This window comes from Heliangelus exortis, chromosome 2 (genome assembly GCF_036169615.1).
Source record: "Heliangelus exortis chromosome 2, bHelExo1.hap1, whole genome shotgun sequence".
Taxonomy (NCBI): domain Eukaryota; kingdom Metazoa; phylum Chordata; class Aves; order Apodiformes; family Trochilidae; genus Heliangelus; species Heliangelus exortis.
The window spans coordinates 70,590,880-70,608,027 of record NC_092423.1 but is presented as its reverse complement, the minus strand read 5'-3'; the positions used below and the strand labels follow the sequence as shown (position 1 = coordinate 70,608,027).

Below are 17,148 nucleotides of genomic sequence, written 5' to 3'. Positions count from 1 at the left end.
CATAGCCCCTATTTTTAAAAAGGGGGGAAAAGAAGACCTGGGAAACTGCAAGCTGGTCTGTCTCACCTCTGCCCAGCAAGATCATGGCACAGGTCTTCCTTGAAAATCTGCTGAGGCACGTGGAAAATAAGGAGGTGACTGGTGACAGCCAACATGACTTCACTAAGGGCAAATCATGCCTGACCAATTTGGTGACTTTTGGTCAACATCACAATACTTTGCACAGAGATACTACTCTGTACATACTATGAGACTAAAAGCAAACAAAGCTTTGTTAATATCTGCTGTTTATTGAAACCATGTCACATTGGGCAAAATTCAGGAATACATGGTGAAATTATTGGAAAGTCTCGATTTTTAGGTCCTCCAAGAAACTATAAATGAGCAACCTTTAAAATAATTCATGCACCTTCTTTTCCTCCAAATTTAAATGGCATATGTGTAAAATTCATGCCAGTAAGTTCAATCTAACTGCCAAGAAAGTTAAATTATGTCTAAGATAATTAACATGTGTTGAAACCCTTGAAGAAATAAAGGAGGATTCCCTGAAATGTACTTGCTAATTCTTTGTATATCATCAAAGACTTTTTTTTTTTTGCAAGCACGATGTAATGTCTCATGATATAATGGAACAATTCTTGGTGTTCACTGTTGGTCACACTGATTATTATAGTTGGCACAGGGTCCTCTCTGTGTTAATTCCTTGTTTGTACATTTGCTCTCTGATTCTCAGTATAAACCTTCCTGATCTGAAAAAGGGGCCCCTTCTGCCACAGCTTCACCTGTAATAAAAGGAGAGGACCATGCAAGACCCTTGTCCTCCTTGTCCTGCAGATGCATACATACGCATACAGACTCTCCATCCTGCTCTCCATGCCTTACCCCCATATGCACATAAATATACACAGAACTGCGGCCTACTAGGAGAACAAGTTCAAGAGATTTTGAGGCGAAAAAATACCTCTCTGCTTGCCTGAGTGAGGTCTGCTTTGCAGACAGCAAGTGTTCTCCATGTTCACACATTTTTGGGGCAGCAGAATAGGGAGGAAACATCCCTTTAGACTGCAGAGCCCAAAACTGGCTGAGACATTGGCATATGGGTGTGCAAGGGGACAGTGAGGACACAGCAACATGCAAGCACTCCTGCCATTGGCTACACGCACTTTGCTTGTGTGAAGACAATCAGGGTTGTCAACCAGGTTCACAACCAGGTTTTACCTGCAAAATCAGGTTTACATTAATGGTTACAAGAGTTTTGTGACAAATCCCCATCAACTACAGCAATGTGAAAAGAGCCAATTTTATGTTTATATAGGGGGAGGGGAAGGGAAGGCTCCATCTTTCTCGAGGACACTGCAAAGGGAAATGTGGCAAATTGCCAAACCTTCACAGGCTGACAGTGACTGTGAGCACTGCAAGACCCTGCTCGCTTTCTCCCTCACCTGCTGCCATCCCTGTCCCTGGTGGTCACACACCCCAATCCCACCTAGGTCAAGCAAGCAGGTGGCCAAGGACAAAACCTGTAGTGCCCCAAGTTTTGCCAGGTCTCCAGCAGATGTTAGCGTGGCCAGGTGGGCCATGCATCACCGCACTGCTGGAGCTGTAGGTCAGGCTGTGGCTGTTGAAGATGGGATGTCCCCTTGGGCCCATTGACTGCACCAGTACCCGCTTGTGGTGACAGGGCCAAAACCATGATAACCAGGACTGGCTGAGAGTGTCTCAGCACGGCAGGCCAAGTGTTGCTGGGCATAACAGGATGCAGTGGTTATGTGGCTTGGCCTGATTCAGCACCACCTGGCCTGGCTTAGCTTGGCACATCTCAGCACAGCACAGCTCATCCTGGTTCTGTTTGACCTGGCTTAGTCAGGCCCAGCCTGATCTGGCTCAGCTGGCACAGCCTGACTTCACTCAGCTCAGGTGGGTCCGGCTGGGCATGGCCTGTCTTGGCCCAGCACAGTGCAGGATGGAACAGCAGAGCACATGAAGCGTTGGTTTGGTCAAGCCTGAACTGGCTCAGCCTGGCCTGGGTCAGCCCAGCCGGCTTTGGCCTAGCACGGCCAGCCAAGGCACAGCGCACCTCAGTACAGTGCGGGGCAGGACAGAATGGCAGAGCACATCACCAGTTGGTCCAGCAAGACCTGAACTGGCTTGGCCCAGCCTGAGTCAGCCTGGGCTGGTTTGGCCCAGTATGTCCTGGATCAGCGTGAAACAGTTCTGTTCGGCTCAGCACACTATGGCTCAACTCGGCTTGGCATGTCTCAGCTCAGCACAGCATGGCTCAGCTTGGCTTGCACTGGCCTGACCTGGCTCAGCCAGGCCCAGTCTGATTTGGCCCAGCACGGCCTGATTTGGCAGCACTGATACAGCCCGGTCGGATCCGGATCTGCCACGCCCAGCCTGATTTGCTGTGTCACGGCCTGATTTGGTACGGCTCGGCTCGGCTGATCTCGACCCGTCTTGTCTCCGTTCCTCTCAGCTCGGCGCGGTGTGTTCCCGGTCCGGCCGTGCCTCCCTGTGGCCCGCCCGGGAAGCTCATGCGGCCGCCGGGCTTATGGTGCGGTCCCGGCTGTCCCGGCTCGGCACTTGACTCCGTGCAGGAGCAGGTGATGGGCGGTGCTGGTGTCAGCCCCCGTTGCCGGTCGCTATGCAAAGCCGCTGATCTTGAAAGCCAACTGGGGCTGCACGTAACTGGTCCCTGCACAAGGGAGAAGAGGGGCAGTACTTTATTTTTGCAGGAACAGGGAGCAGTGCGGTAGGAACACCAGGCTAGCAGCAGCGCGGGACTCGTACCTGATTCACGTAATGGCTGTCCTTTTACTGTCATTTTTCCATATATTACCCATTAATCTGGGGAAGGGTGCTGAAAAGCACAGTGCCTTCAGTGGGCTGGCACCCCACTCTTCCTGCAATGCCACCCAAAGCCAAGAGAAGGATGTTTGCACTGGTGTTCTATTTTTTTTATTCTCTTTCCTGTTTCAAAGCTGACATTTTTCACTGTCCTCTCCTGTCCCTTACACACCTGAAATTGCCATCTAGTTCTGTTTTTACACTTTTTTTTTTTTTTTTTTTTCCATATTTTCTGTGAATAAAGAATTCCAACCAAATAATGAAAACAACAAGGGGACAACAAGGGAACTGAAAGAGTTGTCATCAATTGCAAGATTTTGACTTTTTATATATATAATGTTTTTAATATATACATGTATATACATTCTGTATTTCGGCTACTTCCTCTGTGGTTTGTCTTATTTCTGCTATCAACCATTATAAAAATGACAGACTGAAAATCTGACAAGCAAATGCTCAGTTGAAGGAAAGCTCCAGAGGTTATGAAGATCACACAAAGCCATGTGCTGTGAATAAAGTGTCTCTCTTCTGTACAGCTGGGGCAGTCTTCAGCTTTCTGAAGCTTTAAATCTTAAAATACTAATCCTGAAATAAATTAAAGGAGCATCATAGAGATCTCTCTAATGGGGACAGAGCACAGCCTGCAGAGGGACCCTGTGCATAATAATGGCATAAAATGGCAGGGGTTTGGTAGCAAGGGATCAGCATTGTGGAAGGAGGTATGACATGAAGACTCAACTGCCAAGCACAGCCATCTCTAAAACACATGAAAACACCCCAATACCTGCCAAAACTTCTGCCCATCTGAGGTGGCACCTGAGTCAGAAATCCAAGCAAGCAAGTGGCAGTCTTTAGTTACAAGTGATGCTTTCGGAAACATGGAGCTGGACATGCTGTGGAGAAGGTAGTTGGAGAGGATGGGGCTCTTGGGAGGAAGCTCACTCTGCCTTAAAAGAGACACTCTTGAGGGACTGTGGCCAAAGATGACCCAAGTAAGAGAAAAAGAAGCAGGGGGAAACCAGCAAAAATCATGCAGAAGTCAAAAAAACCCAATACACCTGGCATGGCAGATGGAAACCAGTTGCCTCACTGAAGGGATTGGGACAGACCAAGTGCTACATGCCTGGGAAATCAGATACGCTGTGCTGAGGGAGAGCTAGGAGTGTGTGTTTGTATGTGGTAAGTAATTTGATAAGCTGAACATTGGGAATGAGGAGTAAAATTGTTTACTTGAATTTTTAGTTGTTGGTGCTTTGTTTTCCTCAGTACCCTAATCAGTAATCAGAAATCTATTTTCATTGAGAATGAATAATAAAGTAAAACTTCCACAAACAGAGAATATTTCTCTCATGACACCCTGAATACCTTATGCTGGATGACATGAATATGGTGTGAATGCACCTTAAATCTGTCCCACTATAACACACTCTGCACTCACCATCTTGAAAACTACATTATTCGTTGCAAAATTTACTCATGCATTTCCAATGATGTGGTTAATTTTTGGATCAATGTATTGTGGGAATCTGGCAAATTGTGATTTAGGTTATTGATGCTTGAGGTGTTGGTGGGAAAAGCAGCAACTGAGAAAGGATTCAAAATCTTTTTGTCACATGGCACCTCTCAAAAAAGCCAGAGAGGTTTGTATAAAAAGTAAACATTTTTATAAAATTTTTTGTAAGGTTTCAGGCAGTATGCAAAGATTTCCGTCCAAAGTAGTACTCATGCATTTTAGGTAAAACAACTTAAACAAGGTGTGTAGGATGTAGAACTTCAAAAGTAAGAATCTTTGTGGATTAATGTAATTCATTCTTTCCTCTGCAAGTTTTACATTGTGAGGTTATTATGCTGCTCACCACAACTGCAAGCTTTTGGCCAGAAACAACTGTTTCAGTTTATTTTAACAGGGTGTTTACCCTATTAAAATAGTAACAAAGAAGGATTATTGTATTAATTACTACATCAAACTAGCTGACATGACACTCCTCTGCCAACCCTCAAATCAATTAGTTACATCTGTATGTTGAGTGATTGAAGAGTTTTTTATTACTTTTACTTTTTTTTTTTTTTTAAATCCATTTTGCCATTAGTAGTGTCTTTTTGAGTGAAAGCTACCGTGCTTCAGTGAGAGGACGGGAAGTTTACATGGTCTCCTTACGTTATAAGACATTCGAGGCTCGATTTGTGGTCACTCAGGTTCTCCTCAGATTACACCTCACAAAGTGATTTTAAAATGCTAATATTATCAACGGATAGCCGTTTAAACTCAGCTTCTTTTGGTGTAATTGGTTACAGAGGTGCCAAAAAGTGGTAAACCTTTGGGGATGTCATACGTCTGAGTGACATTACTGGTGTCAACAATAAGGCTACAGAGATGGTGGATAGTGGCAGAACACATCATCTACCTGGATTTGCGCAAGGCATTTGACACTGTCCTACCACAATATCCTGGTCTCCAAACTGACAAGATATGGATTTGACAGATGGACCACTCAGTGCATAAGCAATTGGTTGTATGGCTGCACCCATAGGGTTGTGGTCAATGGTTCAGTGTCCAGATGGAGGCAAGTGATGGCGAGTGGTGTTCCTCAGGGGTCAGTGTTGGGACCAGTGCTATTTAACATCTTTGTTGCAGACATGGGCAGTGGGACAGAGTGTGTCCTCAGCAGGTTTGCTGACAATTCCAGGTGGTGTGGTGTGGGTGGCACCTTAGAGGGAAGGCAGAGCGTCCAGAGGCACCTTGACAGGCTGGAGAAGTTGTCCCCTGCCAGCCTGATGAAGTTCAATATGGCCAAGAGCAGGGTCCTGCACCTGGGTTGGCTCAGCCCCAGGCACAATTACAGCCTGGGGGCAGAATGGACAGAGAGCTGCCCTGAGGAAAGGGACTCAGGGGTGGTAGTAGATAAGAAGCTCAACGTGATCTGCCCATGTGTGCTCGCAGCCCAGAAGGCCAACTGCATCCTGGGCTGCACCAAAAGAAGTATGGCCAGCAGGGAGAGGGAGGTGATTCTGCCCCTCAACTCCGCTCTCGTGAGACCTCAACTGGAGTACTGTGTACAACATGGAGCCCGCAGCATGGGAGGGACACAAACCTGTTGGAGAGGGTTCAGAGAAGGGCCACAAAGATGGTCAAAGGGCTGGAGCACCTCTGCTATGCAGACTCTGAGAGGTTGGGGTGATTCAGCCTGGAGGAGAGAAGGCTCTGGGGAGGCCTTATGGCAGCTTTCCAGTACATGAAGGGGCCTGGGGAGGGGCTTTTCACCTGAGAGGATGGTGACAGGACAAGGGGTAATGATTTTAAACTGAAAGAGGGTAGATTTAGGTTAGATATTAGGAAAAAATTCTTTACCATAAGGGTAGTTGGACACTGGAATAGGTTGTCTAGAGAGGTTGTTGATACCCCATCCCTGGAAGTGCTTAAGGTCAGGCTGGATGAGGCCTTGTGCAACCTGGTCTAGTGGGAGGTGTCCCTGCCCATGCAGGGGGTTGGATCTTGATGATCTTTAAGGTCCTATCCAACCCTAACCATTCTATGATTCTACATGCTCCTTATTTCCTTTCTCGCTCATCCTTACCCACAGACACTCAGCCTTATTATTATCACTGTTAAACTCCATGCAATGAAAATACTCCTTAACATACAGAGCCACCCCACCACCCTCTTCTTCTCTGTCTATCCTTCCTGAAGAGCTTATAGCCACCTGTTGCAGTATTCCAGACATGAGAGTTATCCCATCATGTTGCTGTGATGACAACTAGATCCTAGCTGTCCTGCCACACGATGCCTTCAAGCTCCTCCTGTTTATTGCCCATGCTGCATGCATTGGTGTAGATGCACTTCAGCTGCGCTATCAGTTTCACCCTTAGCATCTCCATGCCACCCTTAGGCTGGTCTGAAGTGGGCCTGGTTTTATTCCCTTCTCCCTTCAAATATTGGGATGCTCAAGGGATACAGCTTTAGATGCTCAGTGGAAAAATTTAGTTTATTGCAAATTGAGTGTTTTTTAACTGTCATTTGGAAGAATGGTCTTAGATCAGAAACATCTAAGCAAAGTTGCTGAGGGAAATAAGCACTTCTGTGCATATGGGTCTAAAAAGAAAAACAGAGTTATTTCATAGATTCATAGAACCAATTGGCTGGGTTGGAAGGGAACTCAGAGATCATCAAGTCCAACCCTTGCTCCACTACTGCCATGGTTACTAGACCATGGCACTGAGTGCCACATCCAGTCTCTTTTTAAGTATCTCCAGAGACAGAGAATCCACTACTTCCCTGGGCAGCCCATTCCAATGTCTGATCACCCTCTCTGTAAAGAAATTCTTTCTAATATCCAACGTAAACCTCCCCTGGCACAATTTGAGACCGTGCCCTCTTGTCTTGCTGACAGTTGCCTGGGAAAAGAGACTGACGCCCCCCTGGCTACACCCTCCTTTCAGGGAGTTGTAGAGAGTGATGAGGTCTCCTCTGAGCCTCCTCCAGGCTGAACAGCCCCAGCTCCCTCAGCCTCTCCTCATAGGACTTGTGCTGGATCCCTTCACCAGCCTAGTTGCCCTCCTTTGGACCCACTCCGGGACCTCAATCTCCTTCCTGAACTGAGGGGCCCAGAACTGGACACAGGACTCGAGGTGTGGCCTCACCAGCACTGAGTACAGGGGCAGAATCACTTCCTTGGATCTGCTGGCCACGCTGTTCCTGATACAGGCCAGGATGCCATTGGCCTTCTTGGCCACCTGGGCACACTGCTGGCTCATGTTCAGCTTCCTGTCAATCCAGACTCCCAGGTCCCTTTCTGTCTGGCTTCTCTCAGCCACTCTGTGCCCAGCCTGTAGCACTGCATGGGGTTGTTGTGGCTAAAGTGCAGGACCCGGCACTTGGCCTTGTTGAACCTCATCCCACTGGAATCAGCCCAACTCTCCAGTCTGTCCAGGTCCCTCTGCAGAGCCCTGCTGCCTTCCAGCTGATCCACACTCCCCCCCAGCTTAGTGTCATCTGCAAATTTGCTGATGATGAACTCAATCCCCTTATCTAAATCATCTATAAAGATATTAAACAGTGGGCCCAACACTGATCCCTGGGGGACACCACTAGTGACCGGCCACCAACTGGATGCGGCACCGTTCAGCACCACTCTCTGGGCCCAGCCCTCCAGCCAGTTCCTAACCCAGCACAGGGTGCCCCTGTCCATGGTGTGGGCTGACAGCTTTTTCAGGAGAATGCTGTGGGAGATGGTGTCAAAGGCTTTGCTGGAGTCCAGGTAGACCACATCCACAGCCTTCCCCTCATCCACCAGGCGGGTCACCTGATCGTAAAAGGAGATCAGGTTGGTCAGACAGGACCTGCCCTTCCTAAACCCGTGCTGGCTGGGTCTGATCCCTTGTCCATCCTGTAGGTGCTGTGTGATTGCCCCCAGGATGATCTGCTCCATAACCTTGCCAGGCAGTGAGGTCAGGCTGATGGGCCTGTAGTTTCCCGGGTCCTCCTTTCGGCCCTTTTTGTGAATTGGTGTGACATTCGCCAGCTTCCAATCATCTGGGATGTCCCTGGTGAGCCAGGACTGTTGGTAGATGATAGAGAGAGGCTTGGCGAGCTCTTCTGCCAGCTCCCTCATCACCCTTGGGTGGATCCCATCTGGTCCCATAGACTTGTGGGGATCCAAGCAGCTCAGTGGGTCACTGACTGTTTCCTACTGGATTGCAGGGGGGCTGTTCAGATTCTTGTTTCTTTCTACAAGCTCCAGAAGCCAGCTGTCCTCAGGACAACCTGTCTTACTGTTGAAAACTGAGGCAAGGAAGGTGTTAAATACCTCAGCCTTTTCTTCATCTTTGATAACTATATTCCCACCCATGTCCAGTAGAGAATGGATGTTCTCCCTGCCCCTCCTTTTGCTATTGATTTATCTGTAGGACTTTTTGTTATCCTTCACAGAGGTGGTGAGGTTCAGTTCAAGTTGTGCCTTTGTCTCTAATTTTCTTTCTACACAACCTAACTATATTCCTAAATTCTTCTTGAGTAGTTAGCCCTTTTTTCCATAATTGGTAGGCTCTCTTCTTTACCCTAATTTCTTTCAAAATCTCCCTGTTCAGCCAGACCAGTCGTCTTCCCTGCCAGCTCTCCTTTTGGCACACCGGGACAGCCTGCTCCTGTGCTTTCAAAACTTGCTTCTTGAAGTACGTCCATCCCTCCTGGACCCCTTTGTTTTCAAGGGCTGTTTCCCAGGGTACACTCTGAATCAGTCTTCTGAATAGGCCAAAATCTGCCCTCTGGAAGTCCAATGTAGAGGTTTTATTGATTGCCCTCCTTGCATCCCTGAGTATTGAAAACTCTATTATTTTGAGATCACCGTGTCCCCGATGTCCACCGACCACTACCTCTCTCACCAGCCCCTCTCTGTTTGTGAACAGGAGGTCTAGAGGGGCTCCTTTTACCAGCTGGAGCAGGAAATTATCCTCTATACACTTCATGAATTTCCTAGACTGCCTCCTCTCTGCTGTGTGGAGTTCCCAGCAGATGTCTGGCAGGTTAAAGTCACCCACGAGAACAAGGGCTGACAATTTTGAAACATCCACCAGTTGCTTGTAGAATAATTCATCACCCTCATCATCCTGATTGGGTGGTCTGTAACAGACTCCCACCAGGATATCAGCCTTGTTGGCCTTCCCCCTGATTCTGATCCACAGGCACAAAACCTTATCATTACTGACTTCAACTTCTACAGAGTCAAGAGACTCTCTAACATATAGAGCTACCCCTCCACCCCTCCACCTCTCCTACCCTGCCTGTCCCTTCTGAAGAGCCTGTAGCCACCCATGGCAGCACTCCAGTCATGGGAGTCATCCCACCACGTTTCCATTATAGCAACTACATCATAGCTTTCCTTCTGCACGATGGCTTACAGCTCCTCCTGTTTGTTGCCCATGCTGCATGCATTGGTGTACATGCACTTCAGCTGGGCTGCTGATTTCATTTGGCTTCACTTGGGCTGTCCACCCTTGGGCTCCTTTCTGGAGAGCCCAGTTTTGACCCCATCCCCCTTCAAACCTATTGATATGATAGGTTTTCCTACTCCCATCCTCATTCATCTGTGCTACTGCAGGAACTGAGGCAAACACCACCTGTGCTCCTGACCCACCAACTAAACGACCCAGTGCCCTGAAGTCCTTTTTAATTGTCTTAGTACTTCTTAAATTAATGTCATCACTGCCAGCCTGGACTACTAACAGTGGATAATAATAGAGGGCCAAATTAGCTGGGGGAGTCTCCTACTAATATCCCTCACCCGGGCCCCAGGAAAACAGCAGACCTCCCTGTGGGATGGGTCCAATCGACATATAGGGCCCTCAGTTTCCCTCAGAAGGGAGTCACCAGCTACAACTACCCTTCTTTCTTTTTCTCTGTAGCTGTAGTTGTAACCCATCTGGTAGGTGGGGGGCAAACAGGAGACCTTCCAGACAGATCTTCCTCTTGTCTGTCCTCTTCTTGATTCTCTGAGTCCAGGCCTCATGTCTGTTCTCTAAGGGCACCTGAGGAGTCTCTCTACCTCTCCTTGAGCTCTGCCACCAGGCATAGCAAGTCATTCACCTGCTCGCATCACACACAGACCCCACTCACACTGTCCTCTGGTGCTAACATGAGGCTTAGACACTCTACACAGCCAGAGGCCTGAACAGCTACATCCCTCTTGCTGTCCCTCTTAAGGGCTTCATTCTGTGTAAACGCACCCTGCGTCTTAACAGCAACAGGTTTTGCTTTTTTGGAGACCATTGCTACTTCAAGAGAGCTGGGAGGTGGCTGTGCCCCTCCTGCTTCCCTACCTGTGTAAAACTGCCTTGCTAACTGCTGTGCCACATTCCTCTTTGCCTGCTCCTGTTCACTGAGCTCAGGGTCCCTGACACTACTCCCACCTCTTTATTTCCCTCTCAGCAGTACTGGGTGCCACCCCCCATATCATCTTATTGGCCTCTCCTGAGACCACCAGCAGGAGGTGGGGCAGCTCTTCACAGCCCTTTATATCCCTCGTGGCAGTGCTGGGTGCCTCTCCCTTTTCAACTCCTTGGCCTAACCTGCAGCTACCAGCAGAAGGTGGGGCAGCTCTTTATATCCCTCTCGGCAGTGCTGGGTGCTACCCTCTTATCAGTTGATTGGCCTCACCTGAGGCCAGAAGCAGAAAGTGGGGCAGCTCTTTAGAGCCATATATATCCCTCCTGGCAGTGCTGGGTGCCACCCCCATATCAGCTGACTGGCTTCACCTGAGACCACCAGCAGAATGTAGTGCAGCTATTTTCATCTCTTTGAAGCCTTTTCTATCCCTCTCCGCAGTGCTGGGTTCTGCTCCCTTATCAGCTTATTGGCTTTACCTGAGGCTACCAGCAGAAGGCTGGGCAGTCCTTTATATCCCTCTCGGCAGTGCTGGGTGTCTCCCCCATATTAGCTGATTGGCCTCACCTGACACCACCAGCAGAAGTTGGGGCAGCTCTGCACAGCCCTTTATATCCCTCATGGCAGTGCTGGATGCCACTCCCTTTTCAACTCCTTGGCCTAACCTGCGGCTGCCAGCAGAAGGTAGGGCAGCTCTTTGTATCCCTCGCAGCAGTGCTGGGTGCCGCTACCTTATGACCTGATTTGCCTCACCTGAGGCCACCAGAAGGTGGGAAAGCTCTTCATATCCCTTTCTATTCCTCTCGGCAGGGCTTGGTACCACTGCCTTATTATCTGATTGGCCTCACCTGAGACCACCAGCAGAAGGTGGGGCAGATCTTCGCAGCTCTTTATATCCCGGTCAGCAGTGCTGGGTGCTGCTCCCTTACCAGCTCTTTGGCCTCACCTGAGGCTACTAGCAGAAGGTGGGTAGCTCTTTATATCTCTCTCAGCAGCTCTGGGTGCCCCCCCCTTATCAGCTGATTGGCCTCACCTGAGACCACCAGCAGAAGGTAGTGAAGCTTTTTGTACCTCTTCGAAGCCTTTTATATCCCTCTTTGCAGGGCTTGGTGCTGCCCTCTTATCAGCTGATTGGCCTCACCTGAGGCCAGAAGGTGGGGCAGCTCTTCGAAGCCATATATATCCCTCCTGGAAGTGCTTGGTGCCACCCTCTTCTCAGCTGATTGGCATCACCTGAAATCACAAGCAGAAGGTAGTGCAGCTCTTTGCAGCTCTTTGAACCCTTTTATATCCCTCTAGGGCAGTGCTGGGTGACGCTCCCTTATAAGCATATTGACCTTATCTGAGGCCATCAGAAGAAGGTGGCACAGCTCTTTATATCTTTATATCTTTTGAGTCATTTTTTCAGATGACTGACCTCACCTGAGACCACCAGTAGAAGGTGGGGCAACTCTTTCCAGTCCTTTATATCCCTCTTGGCAGCACTGGGTGCCACCCCCTTATAAGCTGATTGGCCTCCCCTGAGGCAACTAGGAGAAGGTGCTAGAAGACCTGCCCAGAAAGTGGGCAGATCTTTATATCCCTCAGGGCAGTACTGGGTGCCATGCCCTTATCAGCTGATTGGCCTCACCTGAGGCCATCAGAAGAAGGTAGGGCAGCTCTTCATCTCTCTGTAGGTAGTGCTGGGTGCTTCCCCCTTATCAGCTGATTTGCCTCACCTGAGGCCACCAGCAGAAGGTGGGGCAGCTCTTCAAAGCCCTTTATATCTCTGCAATGCAGGGTGCTGCCCCCTTATCAGCTTATTGGCCTTACCTGAGGCCACCAGAAGAAGGTGGCGCAGCTCTTTGTATCCCTCTTGGCAGTGCTGGGTGCTGCTCCCTTTTCAACTCCTTGGCCTAACCTGAGACCACCAGCAGAATGCAGGGAAGCTCTTCTTTCTTTTCAGAAGAAGGTGGCGCAGCTCTTTATATCCCTCTTGGCAGTGGTGAGTGCTGCCCCCTACTCAGCTGATTGGCCTCACCTTAGGCCACCAGCAGAAGGTAGGGCAACCCTTGGCAGCCCTTTATATCCCTCTTGGCAGTGCTGGGCTGTGCTCCCTTATCAGCTCATTGGACTCACCTGAGAGCACCAATAGAGGGTTTTCCCCTTCTGAGGTATAGCCGTCACCTGTCACACACCATTGTGGATACAGCAGTAGAGGCAGTGAGTGCCTTCCTGCAGGCCATAGAAAGAAGAGAGAGAACACAGTCACAGTGTTTCTTGTCTTTCTATGTTGCCTCAAGAAATAAGGATCTCATTGTCTTGTGGAAAGATATGATTTACTACAAAAAACCTGAACCTTGTATTCATCATATCCTCATTCCCTTCAAGAATATTATTAAATATAATTAAACTTCCTGATTTGCTGAATTCTTCTTTCTAATACATGAATAAAAAATGCAGACAGAAAGTATGGTATGTCTGGCATTCATCTGTTCTGCTGCAGTGCCTTTACTGATGAAAGGAAAATCTGAAATGTAAACGTTAATTTCATAATGATGACAACAGGGACAAGAAAAGATGCATTTGTATGAGTTTTTTCTTTCATTTTCTGGTTTATAGGGATCATGAATCTTTTTATAATACAGATTTTATAGCATCTTTTTTAATGAAGGACCAACCTCAAAAAGATTGGAGGCAATTTAGGGAAAAAAACAACCCAACTCATCATGATAATATTTTTTATTTAAATCTGACAGCTATTCAGGCTCAAAGTGGACTTCTAGTTGTACAGTAAATAGTGACAGTATGGCTCCAACTTCATCTTGCAACACTGTTTCGAGGAGAGGACATTGAAATCATTTCATGATGGAAAACCTGAAGGTGACACGAAGGTAATACTTGGCATATATTTCAAAACAGAGAAACTCTCTTTTTTCCATATTAGATGATGGAACTACAGAATGCAGGTTCTGTAGTTTTGAATTTTTATTTTTTTTTTAATTATCTGAGGGTTAACTTCAGGCTGTAAATACCCTGAAAACTTCTAATTTAAAAGGTGAAGACATATCTGGGAGGGAAGTGTTTTTGTAGGTCAAGTAGGTCTTGGAACTTTTGAGGTGTTAAGCAGAAAATCTATGTACCTCATAAATCTTACCTGATAATGAATTTCTCTAGATGTTTTAGTCTCACTTGTCCAAAATGGATGTTCTGAATATTAATATGAATAACAGCAGTTGCAAGGGAAAGAAGTGATTTAGAAAAGCCAAATGTTTTTTGATAGATGTCAGCTGCAACACACAATGCACCCTCAAGTAGCCGAGTGGGAAAATCTGTGGTTACTGAAGAGTGTCCGGAGTTGTAAATTCATCGCCTGACAAGTAGGGGCAGAAGCACCTCTTGACCTCAGAACTGTAAGTCTCTATAGCTTACAAATCCCTCCATGTAACAGAATAGCACATAAGTTCTACTGGAAAAAAAATACACAAAACAGACAGACAAACAACAAAAAACAACCAATCCTGCCATTACACATATGTAGTGAGAGCCACAAGTCACCAGGTGTTGCCGATAATGAACCGGGAGCTTAGGCCCAGCTGTGCCCAATAATTAGGGCCTGCCCCAGCCGGAAATGGGCGGGGCTGAAGGGCAAAATAAAAGGCATGCTCCCAGAAGCAGAAGAGAAGAGATGAAGACGCCTGAGGAGAGGGATGACAAGAGAGCTCCGGAGAAGAGCCGGGTCCCCGAGAGAAAGGCTCGCCGCAACAACAAGAGAGCTCCAGAGAAGAGCCGTGTCCCCCAGAGAAAGGTTCGCCGCAACAACTGGTGGAGAATGCAGGCAACAACAGCAGCCGTGAACGCTGAGGTAATATAAGAAGCTCTACACGACCACGTTGGTTGCGGGAAGCTCTACAAAGCCTGGCTTAAATGCGGAAGGCGATATAAAGAGCTTCGAAATACGCAACCACGTCAGATGGAGCCACTACGTTGGTGCGGGACGCTCTAGAAAGAGCTCCAAATACGCAACCACGGGTGAAGCTCCACAAGGCCAGGCTTAAATGCTGTAGGCGGCGTGAAGAGCTCGGAGTAAAAGCCCAGCACGGCAAGATACAACAGCCCGGAATGGCGAACCAGGCAGGAGAGAAGAATGAGGCTCGAAAGGCGCAGCGAGTTGGCGCGCGGAACTCAAGCCCGAGGAATGCTGAAGCTGAAGCAGAGCTCTGAGTGCGCATCAAGTCAGTGCGGTCCTGAAACGGAGTCTCCCAGGGACATGCGATGCAGTCCTGAAACGGAGCCTCCCCGGGACACGCGATAGTGCGGTCCTGAAACGTATCCCCCATGGACACGCGATAGTGCGGTCCTGAAACGGGGCCCTAGGGACACGCGATAAGACTGGTGCGCTGAATGCTCGGAGAAGCCTCTGCATGGCCAGGCATCCCGAGGTGGCGAGTACCAGCGAAAACTGAGCTGGTGTTTTAAGACCTCATCTCCTGCTAACAGAGGCTAAAGAGCCCGAATTTTCCCTCCTCAAAAAATAGGTGAAAAAATGTTGAAAAATAATGAAATGTTTAAAAAAGTAATGGAAGAATAATGAAATGTTAAATTATTGAAAATGTTAAAAATGTTGAAAAATAATGAAAATATTGTAATTAATTGTAAATTATTGAAAAAATGAAGTCTATTTTTCAACAAACAACAAAAAGGGGGGAAATGTAGTGAGAACCACAAGTCACCAGGTGTTGCCGATAATGAACCGGGAGCTTAGGCCCAGCTGTGCCCAATAATTAGGGCCTGCCCCAGCCAGAAATGGGCGGGGCTGAAGGGCAAAATAAAAGGCATGCTCCCAGAGGCAGAAGAGAAGAGATGAGGACGCCTGAGGAGAGGGATGACAAGAGAGCTCCGGAGAAGAGCCGGGTCCCCGAGAGAAAGGCTCGCCGCAACAGACATATGCCGATTTTTTGCCATACTGTTTCAGCATTTTGATTACTAAAAGGCTCTAATGTCTCAGGAAGGAAGTCATTCTTATATGTGCTAGGTGAAGAATTTAATGCTGGTAATACTAAATAGCTGCACTTCTAAAAGGTCTCATTATAAAGCCATCTTTTGGCTCACACAATTATTTTCTAGGGTGACATCTCCAGACTATTCCATCATTCAACTTGTGTTGCTCTCTCCAAGCTCTACATCTGTCAGAAAAGGGAAGGTGTGCACCTCCTCAGCAGGTAACACCAGAAAAACTGTACTATTGCAGGAATTTTTCTTTTTTTCTGCTTTAGAGCAATCCTGCTAGAAGAAACTCTGCATTTCCTTCTGAAGTTGTGATCCTTTTGGCAGTCTCATCTGGAATTTCTAAGTAACTGAGAGGAACTGCACTTTGGTGGTCTAGGTGATGAATGATTTTCACAGCTTCCTGTCACATGAAGAGCATGTGTTGCTGAAATTGGGTAGGTTTGTCAGCTTCTGAGGACCTTTCAGTAGTTCTTCCAGGCTATTAGTATGGTTCAGAGGTCACATAGCTCTTTGACATTATCAGACCAAATAGCTTAAGCTGAGTTTCTGAGCTTCCATTTATTGTTGCTTTACAATGGGAAATAGAGGGAAAATTTAGTTCCAAAGATAATTAAATGGCCTGAAATTATTAAGAATTTCAACTTCTCAAAGAGCTGGTACATAAATATGTTGAACTATTAAGGCAGTAAGAGCAGGAAGATTTTTATCTCTTGTGCTATCAACTGAGATTCAAGTTAATAGGAATTTACTTAGAGTTTCCTGATAAAAAGTACTGATATTTAGCAGGTGCTAACTTTGATAGGTGCAGAACAACAGAACATTAGAAATAATCAAGAAAGTTAGTTTAATGAGATCTTTTACTCATAGTCTGTCATCTAATTACATTAAAAATATATTTCACTGAAATCCGTAACTGCTCTGCATGTCTAGTGAGAAATTTATATTTTATTTCATTTAAAGAGGAAACATTTGTTACATTAGCCCCTAAATTCTACAATCATATTCTATCCTACTGTACTAAATGCTTTACAAAGATATGATAGATACCATCTGAAAGAGTTTTTAGGCTAAATAATACCTAGATTATGTGATAAAAGACTCTACGTGAATGCAAAATAATTTTTATTACAGTTGCAGAAACAGTGGAAGTTGAATTTCTTTTGTATGTGATATGCTATTGCAGTAATTTCCTAGGAAATTGAAGTAATTTCTCTGAAAGGTGATTATCTCCCTCTCACCCCTCCCTCTTCCTGTTTCAGAAATCTCTGGTGCTTTTGGGGGTGGGAGGGCTTTGTTAAGTGATTGTCAGGGAAGCCCTAAGATGACTTTTTTTAGTGATTAAAGTCAGAATGCTTCATCTTTTCATTCCAATGCACTGTGGAAACTGAAAAGAAAGAATCCTGTTCTCTGCTTATCTTTAGTTCTGAGGGATTTAT

The 17,148-nt window shown here is 47.0% G+C and overlaps 1 long non-coding RNA gene across 1 annotated transcript in view; it reads left to right on the top strand.

Moving 5' to 3' along the window:
• The first annotated feature begins 3,522 nt into the window (after positions 1-3,522).
• Positions 3,523-17,148, top strand: part of LOC139793722 (uncharacterized) — a 35,839-nt gene continuing 22,213 nt past the window's right edge. Inside the window, exons 1-2 of the long non-coding RNA XR_011724746.1 lie at positions 3,523-4,026; positions 13,462-13,596. This is a non-coding gene — a long non-coding RNA (uncharacterized lncRNA). The remainder of the gene's footprint in view (positions 4,027-13,461; positions 13,597-17,148) is intronic.